Source organism: Contarinia nasturtii, unplaced genomic scaffold, assembly GCF_009176525.2.
Source record: "Contarinia nasturtii isolate CC-2019 unplaced genomic scaffold, AAFC_CNas_1.1 Cnas_scaffold_4311, whole genome shotgun sequence".
Taxonomy (NCBI): domain Eukaryota; kingdom Metazoa; phylum Arthropoda; class Insecta; order Diptera; family Cecidomyiidae; genus Contarinia; species Contarinia nasturtii.
This window is the reverse complement of record NW_022201606.1, coordinates 578,255-594,788: the sequence shown is the minus strand read 5'-3', so window position 1 is coordinate 594,788 and position 16,534 is coordinate 578,255. Positions and strand designations below refer to the sequence as shown.

The window sequence follows — 16,534 nt, the reverse complement described above, 5'->3', positions numbered from 1 at the left end:
GTTGCATCGACGCATATAACATTACATCGAAATGTTGTGTTGCTTCGATAAATGTTGCATTCGCTGGTATTTTTGTTAGCTACATCGGGCATGCGACGTGTAGTCTTGTGCTGGGAAAATCTTCGGCTGTGAAGCTTGAGTTTTGAGAAACAATGAGGCATAACATCATGAGCAACGAGTGAATGCATTTAGTCAACTAGCGAACATCAAAACATACAGAAGATAAAACGATAAGCCGTGCGTTAGCGAACACGAGCGAGTCGAATTTTCAAAGCGAATATTTCGTCAGTTTTGTTTTGTCGAAAGGAGAGAAAAAAAAAATTTGCGCAAGGTCACAATTTAGATTGTTAATTATTTTTGTTGGTAGAAACTTTGAAATTTCGAACATTTGTGTGTTATCGATTTTCAAATGCACTAACAACGAACGCGAAAGCGCATAATTTGTGGAGAAGACAACGGTTTTGATCGTAAAAATATTCGCACGGACAATAAATTTTGTGAACTTTTTTTTTAATTAAATTGAAATAAAGTACATATTTTATCTGGATCAGCGCGCATCACATAAGCTCCAGCTGTTAAATGGATGATATTAAATAATTGCAAAAGGAGAAAAAAAAATAAGGAGAATAAGAAAAAGTCAAGAAAAAAAAGAAGTATTAAGAACGAACGCATTTTGCGAATAATAACAATAATAATAAGACTAAACACACGCTGATATCGCTCGAGCGCATATAATCCATCGGAATATGATCCGTACATAAACGACACCTGACTTTGGCCACTTCACCCGTCACGCACACCGTCAACAGTGAGTCGTCTTAGCACTTTGGAAACCGAAACACACAGGAGAAAAATTTACAAGAGACTTTCAAACACAAATAAAATAACATAAAAAGCAGAGCAAAAAAAGAAACAATACAGCAAGAAGCATTTTTAATCGGTTTCGGTGTTATTTGCTCTTTTCGCTCCACGTCGGCCAAGTGCGACTAGAAGAGTTTGAATAAAATCGGTCATTTTGTGTGCATATGTATCGTTTTGTTGTGCGGTGCCACTGCTAATCTTACACATATATGTATTCAAGTTGGTTGGCTTTCGAGTGATAGAGAGACAGAGCAAGAGAACTTCGAAGTACATGAACGACTACATACAGACGTGACCGCGTACGAAGCGAAACAAACGACACATATAACAAACATAAAGCGACAACAACAGCAGAAGCATCGAAAAGAAGAAAAAAAAATCAACAACAGAATAACAATTTTTCTGCTCGTTTTCTGTCTCTGTCGGCTCGATTGGTCGCAACTCACTCGCTCCGTCTCTTGTTCGGTTGGCTCATTTTCCTGTGTGTGAATAAATACATGGATATTTTTGCGTCACATCGTCGTTGTTCTGTGTATTCGTTTATTGTCGCTGTCGTTGAAGCCGTCATCATAGCGCTTTGACTGTTTGGTTAACTTGTTCTGTTTAACTTTAGCGCTAGTATTGATAAATACGTTCATGAGGACACCGCGCGCAATTTTTTTTCGCCGTTCGTCGCTTTTTTTCCTCTCACACATCGGACATTTTTCCGTCTTCAGTGCGAAAAACTGCGATTCCCATTGACTACAGGCATCAAATAAAACCGTTTTTTTTTTTCGTAGTCATAGACAATTTGTTGAACTTTGAAATTTGTTTTCTTTTTCTTGACAAAACAGTTTTCTGATATCGTGATAGAAAAGCATTGGACAATTGCAAATCAAAACAATACAATTTATGTAGAAAAAGAAATCATAGAGAAAAAAACACTTTTTTTGGAAAAAATAAAGTGCAAGAAACAAAAATGTACAAATTAAAGTGATTACTTGATTCAAGTGAAACTTTACTTAAGAGTGAGATTGAAAAGTGTGTACCACCAATAAAACACCATGAAAATATTGTGGCGAAAATCGTGAAATATATCAACGAACCAAAAATTCACAAATTCGATTAACACACAAAAAATCACAAAATTTTATCGACTTTATATACATTTTCGCATATCCGGATATAATTTCGAAATAAAAAATTATTCAGCAGCTACAGTGAATGCCAATCCATTTTCTTCAAATCCTAGAAATCAGTTCACACAATTTAAATTCTAGGAGACAATAGAAAATTCCCTCCCAACAAATCACAACCATTTTTAATGGGTAAGTGTCACATTTCAAATCAAAATGTTATTATTATTATTTTTTTAATTTTATCAAATTCCATTCATTGAATTGAAAGCGAATTAAAATGTGTGCGTTGAAATGACTATTAGATGTGATGACAGTAGCAAATTAAAAAGAGAATCTTCGGTCGTTCGGACGTTATTACTATTGTAATTTAATCAGCTCAAGCGATCTTTTGATTCAATTCTAAGCTCGAATCGTACCTCACACGAAAACACACAAAAAAAAGTGTGTTTCAAACGACCATGTGTTCAAAAGCGACAAATGAAATTCAAATTATAAACATTTCCGAATAGTTGAAGGCTAAGAAATGCTATTGTAATAAAATCGTATGTGTAAATAATGATTGAATTTTTTTAAAAAGGCAAAGAAGATCGTCTCGTTTTCGTTGTTGTGCTGTCACAAGCACATAGTGTAGTGTGTTTTTTTCTGTAGATTTCTACTCTATATCAAAATATTAATCATAATTTATGAATCAAAGTTGTTGCTGCGTGTGATTTTCTCTCGGTGTATTGTATGCAAACGAAATGCTTTTGACTCTGAAAAAATGTCGTAAAACATGAAAAAAAAATCATTCTCCAAATGTTTCGCGAATAAAAAAAAAATGAAATCTTCAGTGGCATGAATAATCGACAATGGAATTTAGATGTAAGAAAAATCAGTTCGAAAATTAGTTCGTTGGCACAAAAGAAAACTTCGACTAAATGACAGTTTCATCAAATGTTTATATATATTATAGACGTGAACGGGTCTATTTTTAATTTATCGCTTCAATTCACTCTTGTACTGACATGATGATCCAGGCAATATTGTCAAAGTCGTATGACTCGTTTTAATTATAAACAAACGTAATTTTTATTTTTGCTTGGCATTTTTTTTATGATTGTCTTTCAGTTTTGCGCGGCTCGTACACGCATCTAATTATACATCGGTTGTCACTGTGCCTTTTGCGGATGATCTCAATGAATGTGATCGGGTCGAAAATGAAGTTCATAAAAGAAACTGTGTAACCGCTCGAAACAAAAACAACGAAAAAAAATAAGAAGAAGAAGAAAAAAATTAAATGTTGACAACGACGACAACTATTCACATAAAAATTATTTATACAAAAGACATAAAAGTGCCAGGGTGATTCGAATCATTGGAAACGAGTTTTGTGCCGCATTAATTCCGTGTATCGGCCGAAGTATGTTGTTGTTGTTATTATTTTGGTTTTTCTCTCTCTCTCTCTCCCTCTCGCTCTTGTCGATTAATTGAAAAAAATACAATAATAAAAGAGAGGCACCGAGATGAAATTATATGATGAAATTGTTGTCATTACCATTGCTTGCTAAAAAAAAATAGAGAGAGAAGTTGGTTGGTCGCGCCATTTTGTTGCAATGCTGCAATAAATTTAATGATTTACGAGAAAAAATCGTCTAGATGCTCGCGACACTTTTCCGTTCCTATTTCGCACGATTTGTCGGTTTATTATTTCATTTATTGAACTGGTTTTCTTGATTTTGCCAATCGTATATGCCGTAATGAACATATGAAGCGAACACCACCAACTTCCATTTTACTGGCCGCCTGACTCTAAATCACATTTTATGCTTTGTATTCGAAGGCTTTTTTTTTCTTCTTCTGTTTGCTTGTTCTGTACACTCTGCACACCGCACGCTCCTTTCATGATGATGATGAGCAGAGAGCAGTCAAAGAATAACTTACTTTGGTGCATCGCTTGCACCGGCCACAAGAATGATAAATTACTTGCTGTGCATCTTCTTGTTTGTATCATCAGTGGTCAGGTTTATCGTTTTGTGTGCCTCTCTCTCTGCCTCTCTCGATCACTCTCTGCTGAAAACTATTAAATCTCGGATTTATGCAGCAGAACAAAAATAACTACCGTATAAATGTCAACGCTGGAAATCGTCACCGGCAGCCGATCTCCGCATCATAATGATTCGCAGAATGTAAGCAATCATTTGATTTTACGAATCACATTTGTACACTCTCGATCACAACAGAACATTTCAGCATTTTTATGGCCCATCAGGATTTTCATCTTTCATTTCTACACGTTCATTACACGCGCGCATTTGAATGCATTCCCAAGCATTTTTATTCACACATAATAACACATACAGTCTATTGTTTCGATTTTATATTTATTGCCCGGGCAGATCGATTTATGCTTACCACAAAAATTTTGAATTATGTTTATCTTTCAAGCGCTCCATACGCTCATTTCGTCAATATAAAAAAGTACAATCATTCCAATTAGAATTCTCTGTCGCCAATGCAACGATGCACTGGAATTCGATATTGTTGCGATTAAAAGCGCTGTTGTCGATCAAGTCGTTATATAAAATGTATATAATAAAAATGTTCCTAAATTGTTTGAATTTATTTTTCGTTGTCACATCATGCACTCTTGAAGGCGAATGAATGATTTATAAATTAGCACGAGTCGTTGTGGTGAGGCAAGCATAAGAGAGCGGAGCTACGAAGTTTGAACCATAGACACTTCTAACACCTTTGATCGAATTTCGATTTCGAAATGTATGCGATTAATGATAAGCTGAAAGCGATCAATGATGTGTTTTTATGTCATGCAGTGAGACACTTTCTTGTTGTTTGCCGCTGTCCATTCGGACAATACAGCATGTCGACAGATAAATGGTCTGCGACGAAGCAAAAACTTTGTTGATTTATTTTTTTTTCTTCTCTTCATTCGGTTCACACACAAACCCACAGACGAAATAAATCATAAAAAAATGTAATAATGCGAAAAAATTTCTCGATGCAAATTGCCCGCAGCTCAAAAAGTTCGCACGGTAAACCAAATCATACACATTTAGTAAAATGCAAGACACAACCGAAGGAAGATGACTTGAAAAATGAAACCAACAAAAGACAAAAAAAATGCACGCACACACACACACTCGACACCGAAAGAAACGCCAAAAAAGGCACATTGGCAATGATTATCGCTTCGGTTAAGGGTCTCTCACGAAAATAACGCAGGAAAAAAAACAGTCATAAAACATATTTGTCAAAAGGTAAAAAAGCGAAAATGAATTGCGTCCCAATGCAGAGTAAATGCTAACGGAGTAGAGCCAGAAAGACAAAAAAAGGAGGCAGCATAACACAACAAATGTAATAAGTCGATTCGCGAACACAACGTATGATAAATAAAAACCTATTGGTTACACCGTACAATCAGAGTCAGCTTTGGTCGTGAGCATAAAGATATGGTTGTGGTTGATTTTATTTTTGCTCGTTTTTTTTTCGGTAAGTTCACGTCACACAAACACAACGGTTTCGATTTTTCGTCGTTCGTATTTCGTGCGCGTCCAATGATACTTGAGGCTCCCCTTTGTCCAATTGATGAAACGAGACGTTTTTTTTACTGTCGACATTCATCAGTCGGCTTGTTCTATAAAGATGATTAAATGCTACGAGTTCCCGAAAAAGCCATTTGTTTGTCGAATTTGTAAATTGCAAAATGACCGCGCCGCATTTCGTTCATCATCATTTATGATTTGTTTCACTTTTCGTGCATTGTTTTTATGTGCTTTGCTGTTGTCTTATACGTTTGTATTCGTGCGTGTTTGGGTTTGTATGTGTGTGCACATATATTAGATTCAGATCCATTGCAAATACACAATCAATTTTGAACATTAAAATGTCAACATTCTTTTTTTTGTGAAACTTTTTAACGAGGATGATATCGGTTGATTCGGTTTTTGGTTTTCTTTAGAACCGGAATAGAATCGTGACCAAAAAAAACACGAAGAGAAATTAAGCACGCAGATGGATATATAGATCCAGGTGGTCTGTTTATTCGCTACAATTCACTTTCAAAGTTGTCGCAAAACTTGCATTCAGCAGCCCAAACTATTTATAACGTAGACAAAGGCAACCGCGAGCACACCACTGTGATCCGATTTGTTCTTGTATTTGCTTCATTTTTTTTTATATTTCGATGTTTAATTATGAATGCAAAAATCCGATCCAATATCTCTTTGTGAATTTTAACGACATTTTTTTGTTGAAAAATTCGTGTTTGCCAATAAATAAAATCAACAAGAAATCGAACAAAACAGTTGTTGCTTTCGGCGAATTTGATGACTGAGAAATATGAAAAGAACAAACGGATTTCTTCGTAAATATGATGTCTTAAATGGCACCGCATTCACGGTGATTCCTTGGTTTGCGGGTGAGTTTGTGTGTGTGTGATTCAACAACAATCAAAATGTGACATTTATTTATTTCGATAAATATTTCTTTTGGCGGACGGCATCTTTTCTCATCTTATATATATATATTTTGATTGACGTTTTGGTGACCCTTCATTATAATAAATACAATCATAAAAACCTGAACCGAAAAGCGATTATTCACCGTGGCGGATCGAACAAACATATAAAAGATGAAGAAAATAAGCACAACGCGATCAACGGCGACGAATATTTAAACACGCTCTGCAAATGCGTAATAAAACATAAAAATCAAAGAGAAAAAAATGTCGAGAAATTAAAAGTTTGTTTAAAAGAAGAATATCTGTGATGATTGTTGAACACATTCACATCTCATACATTGTGAGATTCGTTTCGTTTGTTCTTCACAGTTGTGTGTGTGTGCTTGTTGTAGTTTGTGTCTTGCTGATGATAAATTATTTTATGGGCACATTGAACAACAATAATAATAACAAAACAATCCGTTTTCTTGAGAGAGTCAACGATGTGATCGTATTTTGCGTGAACTTGTCTTCATCAGTGTTCGTGTCAACAACGGCATTGTCGTTGGCACAGTCATCGTTCATTTAAAACGACGAATTTTGTTTTCGTCGTCGTTCAAGCAGTTATTCTTTGAATTCAATCATATTCATCGATGAACATTTTTTTTTTCAATTCTCAACCATATCAAATATTACCTGATCTATAGAATAAACGAATGAGAGGAAACGGGAATAAAAACGACGATTCTCTTAAATGACAAATCAACGACTGCTTGATGACACCCAGTCAAATTTATTGACGGCATACAGGGAGAGAGGGAGAGAGAGAGAGAAAAACGTAGTGTAATGAAAATAAATAACAAAACGAAAAATCGAAAATATCATCGCATCGAAATGACGGAGAATATGATTTTGATGGCATGCACTGAATGCGCTCGTGAGACAGAGAACAGAACATTCAAGAGCTTGGCGATGGACATGTTGACAATGACACTGCAATCAGTGCAATTAGATAGAAGAGACACGAATAAATACAATAACTATATATAAATGGCAGAGACAAACGACAAAAAATCCCATTCGAACAATACTGACGCGATTGATTGACATCTGAAAAAAACAACACAATCGAGACAAAGCAAAACACGCTGATTGCGCGACATTCTTAGATTGTCATTGAAAAGGGCATAAACGAAACATTCACTTTTTCCCCCTAGCGATTGAATTGAATTTAAAAGTTTACATTTATTACTTTGATTAGGTTAAATGAATGCAGAAAATGAATAGTTCACTTTGAGACATTGATAAAAAAAATAACGTGGAAATTCTATTTAAGGCTTGGTTTCGAACAATATGCATTGTGAGAGAAATAGAGGAGAAGAAAAAAGGGAATAAAAGAACTTTCAATAAATGTAACATAACAAAATGACACTAAATTGTTTGCATTCATAGCCACCTACGCAAATACGACCATCGAACTAATGAGACGTTCTTGAAAAATTATGACAAATCTTTTGTTATTCTCGATTTGAAAAGTCATTTTTCCAACAGAACACAAATCAGAAAAATAACAAAAAATACTCTCTCGATATGATGTCCAACGATGATTTTTTTTTGCTTCTTTAGCTTATATTTATTTATTTTCTTTGGTGCTTCGTCGTTTTTACTTTATATTTGCTTAATATTTATCTGATGCTTTTTGACACTTCTAAAGTGATTGTGTACACTTCGGTGCACATTGAACACTATTGATGAATGACGATGAGAAAATGAATTGTAGTCACAATCTTTTGTATTATTTTGTATGGACAGAACCAAAGAAAATTGTTCTAAGATCGAATGGAATTCTTAGTTTGTCGCTTATGACAAGTGCTTGTGTCGTGGGCACATGTTTATGAAATCGAGATTTGGTTGAATGAAAGAGAAGTCAACAAGAAGAGATATGCATTCGATTCAGCACAGGTTCATGAAGGCACTAAAGGATATGAAGCGCCTTGCTACCTTTAGTTAACAAGCCCGATTGATGTTTTAAAATTACTTTCAAGTAAAAGTCGTTTCAATCATCATTATGATTTGCAATGGCTATGTAAATTTTAAAATCATTTTCACAGTTCCAAAAAAGTAGAAGCAAATCACTGTGTGAATCAATTACTGAAAAATATCTGACCAAGCACGCAGAATTGAGATGCGATTCGATGATTTGTGTTATTTTCAATTGCGAAGTGATATCTAAACAAAAAAATCAATATTATTAATTGGCCGCGGCCTTAAAATAAATGAGAAAACACTCATTAATGTCTAATTCGCCGCTTTATATCACTTCGCACTTTGTGCATTTGGCATTCGTACAAATTGAAAAATGGTGAATGTTTATTTTTCCTGACATTTTCTGTATCGCACACAATTTACGTCAATGATTTTCGGAATGTGGTGTTTTCATTGAGAGATGCAATACAGCGATTTTCTCAAAAAAAATGGCCGTAGACTGGGCTCAATCACTACTGTTTAATTTGGAATGAGTACGTAATCAAAATGGCTCAAATTAGATAAACTTCATCATTTTCGCTGTTGTGGCCGACTTTTTCTTTTCGTTGCGCGACTGTGTGGGTATTTTGAAATAGTCAAAGCAAATTACAGGAGAAAATGGCCTTAAAAAAATTAGATTTCACAATGCGTATCAAAATAAAATCAGCTTCTTTGTAAGTGATGCCAGCAAGATGATCCAGTGAGATTGAGATGTTTCAGATAATCCAAAAGAAACACACACACACGTCAGAAAAACATCAATTAAAAAAATTGTTGCTACATTTTATTCTCCATTGTAACTGTTGAAGAAGAAGAAAAAATGGAAGTATCGCGCGCGCTTGAAACGAAGAAGCAACCAAATCATACATGAAATTTACGTGAAATGGCATGCATCACAATAATTAATGACTGAGCACGGAGCACTCGATGCCATTAAGTGTTCAGTTATTTTGAATGAATTGATACTTTTTTCTGTTTGTTGCGTTCACCTCAGTTGCTCTGTTTGAATAAGACGTCACAATACGATTGATATGAACATCTAATTAAATTTTCTTTCCCTTTATATTGTTTATATTGTGTCATCGTCTTAAATACGCGTGGTTTCGATTGCCTTCATGACGTTTCCCCCACTTCCCCAAATCATTTCGTCTGCGAATTTTTCACATGCACAAGAAAAGAAAAACTTACAGACGAAGGAAGTTTTTTTTTGTTAATTTCCCCGATTGCTGCTCTTCTTTCGCTATTGATATTGGCAAACGCAGAAAACACGATGAACAAAAAATGCAAGAAAATTCAAATTATTAGAGCGATGAGATTATAAAAATATATGTTCATATTCAATTCATAGACGCTGATATGAAAATCACATACAATTTCACCGTGAAACGAGCACCCGGGCGAAGTCGTCGCGCCACCGATACACATCTATGAAAGCTCAATATGAAAAAAAGCTACCGCACAAACGCAAGCCAAGCAAACGAAAAAAAAAAAATATAATGATGAAAACGTAATTAATTTTCCACTCGCTCATTTCCACACCACCTCCGCGGCCACATACTGTCATCGTGTTCCATTATTTGTTTATAATGATATGATTTGTGATTGGCGCATAATATAACTTCTTCGTTTTCTTCTTCAGCTTCTCTTGCTCAGCATAAATCTGGAATGCGAGATAGACAAAGATACAACGAATAGTGTATGTCGAATGAACACCGTTATCTTGTTCGATTCACGCACACGAGAGAGCTGTGCGACTCTATGTATTCCTCGCGCCACTAATTGGTTATTATATTCATAATTCAGTGTGAATTTCATTTCTTGTTTCTTACTCTCTTTGTTTGCTTCGTTTGAGGTGCGCTGATACATTGTGTTTAGAGAGCTACTGTTGACGCTGCTGTGATTGCTGCCGCTGTTTCAATTTTGTTGTTCATTTTTTCGCACCCAACTTTGAAATAGATTGTAGCAACAAAAAGAACTGCAACACACGGCTAATACTGCAAGCAACTGAAAAACTATAGAAAAATTATGAATAAATTGATGGGGAAAAGTAAACAATTCAATGCAATCGGATGAGTTAATTCAATCAAATTACAGCCATTGAACAACGAAAGCATAAAATTTATTCAATATTTTGCTGCAAAAAAAACAAACTCCCCAAAGTCGCACTGATCTCCATCCATCCGTCATCCAATTGAATTGTACTGTGACGATGCGTTTTATTGAGTTGAACGAGTAAAAATGGCCAATTTTACAAGCAATTTGAATTTCCTTTTAATTGGATCATTAGAAACCACGCAGACACAACAAAGTAACACAGAAACTTTCATATTATATTGAATTCGATAGAACGACATCGCACATATATTTAATAATTCATCACATCAGATCATAAAAATGGTTAAAAATTAGACTGTAAAAGAGAAGAAAAAAGCCATAAAAATAATCATAGAAGACGAGAAAAAAATCATCATATCGAATAAATTAATTGGTTTATTTGTATAATTTGAATTAAGAATTTTGGTGGTTTGTTTTATCGTTCGACATGAAATGTGGTCAAAAATTCAAAGAGATATCATTTATACCTGGCGGCATTGATACTAATTTATTCACCGATATACTAAATCGGCTCGAACTTTTTTTTCCATCGTTTTTACAACCAGTGTCTAACCAAGTCATTCGAAAAACAATAAAAACAGAAGAAAATCGGCCAATGCAAATTAAATCGTATCGACAACACCGAAGCCGGCAATTCGTTGGCTAAATTTTGTCAAATAAGTATTACTTTGTTGTACGCTCGGAACAGCATATATATTGAAGCATCACACTAACGATATGTTTTGTCAATATTTAATTTTATGATTGTTTATGTAAAAGATCATTCAGTTTCAGTCGTAGTGTAAACGGAAGATCATGCACAAGAAAGACGGGAAAGAAAGAAAGAAACACGAAGCAAAAGCGTTCAATCGGAAAAGAAAGGTAGAAAAAAACATGAAATAAAACAAAAAAAAGCGGCAGCAGTTTCACCACTTGATTAAATGTAAATGAGCTCTTTAACCGTTTCTCGTTCATTAGTGTCGATTGGTTGGCAGCCTTCAAAGTCGAACCGATGATCATTATCTCAATGTTCTCAGCGCTCGATTGAGACACATTCACATGCGCATTGCGCACACATACATACGTTTCGTTTGAATGAGTGCGACATTTATTTGATCAAATAGGTGAGCGCTCAAAGATCTTAATTGATTGGACAACAGGCTTTTAAGTACGCGCTAATCAATCGGTCAAATGGACGAATGCCATTTCACAACGCGATTGGAATGAAGAAAAAAAAACTTGTCACACACATACAGATATTCTCCTCTCCTCCGCGCGTATATGGCTAATTGATTGAGTCGTTAAATGTGCACAACGACGTTTAATTAACACAAGAAAACCAAATGGGCTGTACCAGTATTTTCCACGCCGTCGCAATGCCATTTTCAATGGCGGTAATTGAACAACAATAATAATCGACTGATAACAACAGAAAATAATAATAATGAGACGAGTCCACATGGTTCACAGTCACACCGCATCGCGAATACACTGGTTAAATGAAATAAGGAAAGAATATTAATCATATTTATGCAGATTTGCATTTTAGAAGCGCAAACGAACCTTCAAGAGACTGCATAATGACTTTCTTGTTATGAAGTTTACACCACCAATGTACACACATTTTCACTTCGGCATTTTCGCTGTTTGTCTTCATGCCTGTCTGCCTGCCTGTTTGTGCACAAGAATAAATGGCCATAAATTTTCAATCGATTTTATATAAAGTAAATAGTTGATCAATTTATCAAAATACAAAGTGTGATTATTCAATTAAAGTACCATAAGATCGCTTGAATCAGAGACTGAATTGTATATTTTAACTATTATAGATCGTGCAATTGACGGCAATCTCCTACGTAAATTCACATATGCATTGCAAATGAATCGTCTTTTGTCTCACATTAAATTTAAAATTGCATAGGTGGCTGTAGCGAGAAAACAAAAAAAAAACCGACTAAATCCATTGAAAATGCAGATTTACTCCAGTGATGGATAAATGGTGTTAAATTCATTCGAACGAATTCCACATGCGGTTGATAATATCCGTTTGACAAATATATTGTAGCAGAGAAAAAAAGGCAACGATTGCAAATTGCCATTAATAGCGATTTATTACAAGAATATTGCGTTGAAAGAGAATATAAATTTCGGTTCTAAAGTAGCGTGAATGCGAAAACGAATCGAAAGTGCGAAAAATGAAGGTGCATATTTGTTTTGGCCGTCTGGTTGGAAATATAAATAAAACGGGAACACCTCATGAATAATTAATATTTGTCTTTTGCCTATGAAATATGCACTCCGAACAAACCATAGGCTCGTTATCTCTCTAACGAATTGTAAGGTTCTATCACTAGCACATCAATAGCAGTTTCAACACACACAGACACATACTCAGCTATAGAGTGTTCACAATTTCCACGCTTCTTTATGCAAAGCCACAAATTGTTATTTGTGCAAATGTGCATTATACGCATTTTCTCTGAACCCAATCCACTTGCGAGCCATTTTGTCTACGCCGAACAAACAAGCAAATAAAACGTAAATGGAAAACGAGCGATCGAGCGAGAGCGAGAGAGAGAGAGAAAGATGGCGAGAACAAAAACGCAACATCGCCGTCGTCATAATCATTTTCAATGTATTCAAAGACAATTGAGCTCTTGCTATGCTAAAAAAAAAGAAAGAGAAATTACTCTGAAAATAGAGTGCCGAGGCGAAAACAACGACCGCATTTTGCGTTTCTTTTGAACAATAATAAATTAAGTAATAAATATCAATTTTCTATTTGAAAAATCATAAATTTTCAACTTTTTCCAGCAGTTTACGTTCATGGTTTATATATCTTTTTTCATATGGATTTCCTTACGTTCCTCATTCACACACATTTGCGATTCATCATTCATTCGAATGATGCGTTCGCCTTGTTCTGTAGATATACTCACAGAGTTAATACAATTATCAGCTCTGCATTTGGATGTGATTTTTGTGCTTGTGTGGGTGCGCTTCGAAAAAATAATATTCTGACGCTATTTGGTGATGATGATGATGATGGTATTTCTCTTTCATTCGTCGGATCAACATCACCTGAAAGAAACGAGCAACAACAGCAAAAGAAAACTATGATTGTTATGTGCATTTCTTCTGAATGCATTTGCTATTATTCCTCGTTTTTCGCCACTTCTTGTTGTTCGCTGCAAATAATTCATACGCTGTGAATATCACACGCTTGCAAACAATTTGAACTTGCGCATCTATTCAATGTATTTGATGAATGTTATCTTCAAAATGAGCTTACGAGGCGAAAGCAAAAGAAAATCAATATTTACGTGTGTGTATTTATGCCATAATTCATTTGTGTTAAAAACGCTAAAAAAATAGGTGATATATTCTGTGCATAAAATGCATATTCTGGGATGCAGCTAACAAGCGAGCGTTCTAAAGAAGATGATGATGATGAAAAAAGTGAGACTTTGATGCTGTGAACGCAAGAAATTCGCTGGAATTCGTTCGCTTTCGTTCGCTAATTGATTGAAAATAATGGACTCGGTGTGTATGTGTCATGTGGATTCGCTTTACTTTTCACCGCAATTATTCTAGATCGAAGAATTTTTCACTTTCAGTTCTATTTATCATATAATTATAAGGTGCATTTCTAGCAGCGAACATGTTATATGGATGTGGCGCGGTACAGAATGTGTCATGCGCGAATACACGATATGCGTACGAAAGAAAAAGTATTTATTAAAAAGTACACCAAATGAAACCTGTAATTCATTTTTCACACGATCACTTCGATACGGTAATTTTATGAGAATAAATACACTTCCTCCGATCGATACATTATTGTTTTGTGTGAAATTATTTATTCGCATACGGTTGATTTTTTTTTCTTTTCGTTTGCAACGTAATTTTATTGGTCGCCGTAATTTTTTCCACTTTATGGCCGCAAATCCGAAAATTCAATTTGAAAATAAATAGATGTTCGACCGGAAATTGCAATTATAATTTATGCACCGAAGGATTCATACAACACACACTCTCAGGAACAAATAAAACTGATACAGTAAATTGCGGCCGGGAAAGAGTGAAGGGCGAAAAACCAAGGGAAAAAAATGAGTCAAAAATAAATAAATTATCAAAATGTGGCAAAATATAAAAATGTTTTATCGTTGGCCCGAAAAGGTCGAGCATATTTTTCAATTCCACAATTCCATATTTATTTATGCGTTGTGCCAAAAAAAAAACCTGCAGAAACAACAACAAGAACGAGCAAATTACAACTCGTTTTCTTGTTTTCCATCCATTTTTCGTTTTGTTCGTGTCCAACAAAATCATAACACACGATGGAAACAGAATGAAATTATTATGAACGAGAATCGATGAGTACAGCAGAACGAAAAAAAAAACGAAAAGAAAAAAAAGAACGCAGCACCAAGAGTACATTGTGAAATAAAGGAAACTAAAATATTTACGTTTTGTTTTTGTTTGCACTTCACCTTCGTGGACAGCGCGCTACGATAATCCGACTCTTATCCAATTTATTCGATGCATGCATATGTGCATACGGCGTTCTGTAGCATCGGCCTCTCTTCGTGTACGTGGCACAAAGAGAATACAGTGCAGATGCCGTGTGCTGCATATTGATCGCGACGACGGTGTAACAGAACGCCGATGAGAAAACATTATCACATAAATTCTATCCAATTATTATTATTATTTGTTGCATATTACACATTCGTCCGTTCCTGTTGCCGTTCGATATTTTTCGGGGTCGGTTTATGCCACAAAGTTAAGTTTGGCTCTTTTTCAAGCTCCTCCGATCACAGCCGATACGACCAGATTCATTCTCTTTTCACTTCAATGCCAATATCATGTAATGTGCGCGCAATGTGCTTTTGTTGCATTTATGAACGAGTCGTCGGCAATCGCGAGCCGGTATACATTTTTATTTGTTACTTCCATCATTCCTTTTCACAAAATAAATAAATAAATATTAAATTTACGTAACATTATAATTATTTGTGCGCACAATTTGTTGTGGCCGGCAATTTTCCGTTTTCATTGTCGTTTGTTATTTTCGGTGTACGTTCCGAATCACATTATGGAAAATGAAATCTAAAAATTTGAAGACGATTCTGATGGTTTTGTGTCTCAATCTTACAATGCAAACGGCAATGTTGTACGCATCGCCATTTTATTGCACACCACTCGTTGTAGCACTGACCGGTCGAAGCTCACACAAGAAAATGCAATAAAAACGGAGGAGCGATAAGGAATCAATAAATTGAACCCAAACAATATACTACATAATGAACTGACTATAAAAATGCCAACAACAATAAAAATAAAGAGTATCGAACCAAGAAACTGCAACGAATGGCAAAACGATGATCGTAGAAAAATATGTCTATGCCTCTCATATAGTTTCTGAGTGTGTTTTTTTGTGCATTTGCAACTTTGTCGGTGTGTCTATTCCGTAAATGATACTTGCTCAAATGTCGATAAGAATTTTTGCAAGCCATGGCACAACGTTCAAAAGATCAGCATAATTGACATGGTAGCACCGTTGTCAGCATCCGAGTCTAATATGACATTTCTATTTACATGATTTTATGTAAGTGGAAAATGTCGAAAGCATCAATATTCGCTGAAGATTTATTCACTTTAAACGGCAAACTCTTTAAGACCGCTCATTATTTCTCACGTTCTTCTCATGTCAAATTGTCAATTGATTAGGATATGCTCCATACACTTCTCATTATACAACCAAATGAATTATTACAATGTGAAGAGTTTCCGTTGAGTTTTTGCAAATGTTCCATGACAACCAATCTCGTCGTTGGCAGAGAATAGGAGAGAGAGCGAGAGAAAAAAGTTGTCAATTTGCAACATCTTCAGAACGCTATTAAATGCTAATGCAACAGGCAGTGTCAATTGAATCTGGGAATCAACTTAAGAAAGTGAGACAGTCGTTAATTCTGCCACACCATGCATTTGAAAGGCG

General features: G+C 35.2%; 1 protein-coding gene across 1 annotated transcript in view; it reads left to right on the top strand.

The window, feature by feature from the left end:
* The first annotated feature begins 206 nt into the window (after positions 1-206).
* LOC116350744 overlaps positions 207-16,534 on the top strand; it is a 33,078-nt gene continuing 16,750 nt past the window's right edge. Inside the window, exon 1 of the mRNA XM_031782656.1 lies at positions 207-2,168. The gene's annotated coding sequence lies outside the window, so the exon portion shown is untranslated. The remainder of the gene's footprint in view (positions 2,169-16,534) is intronic.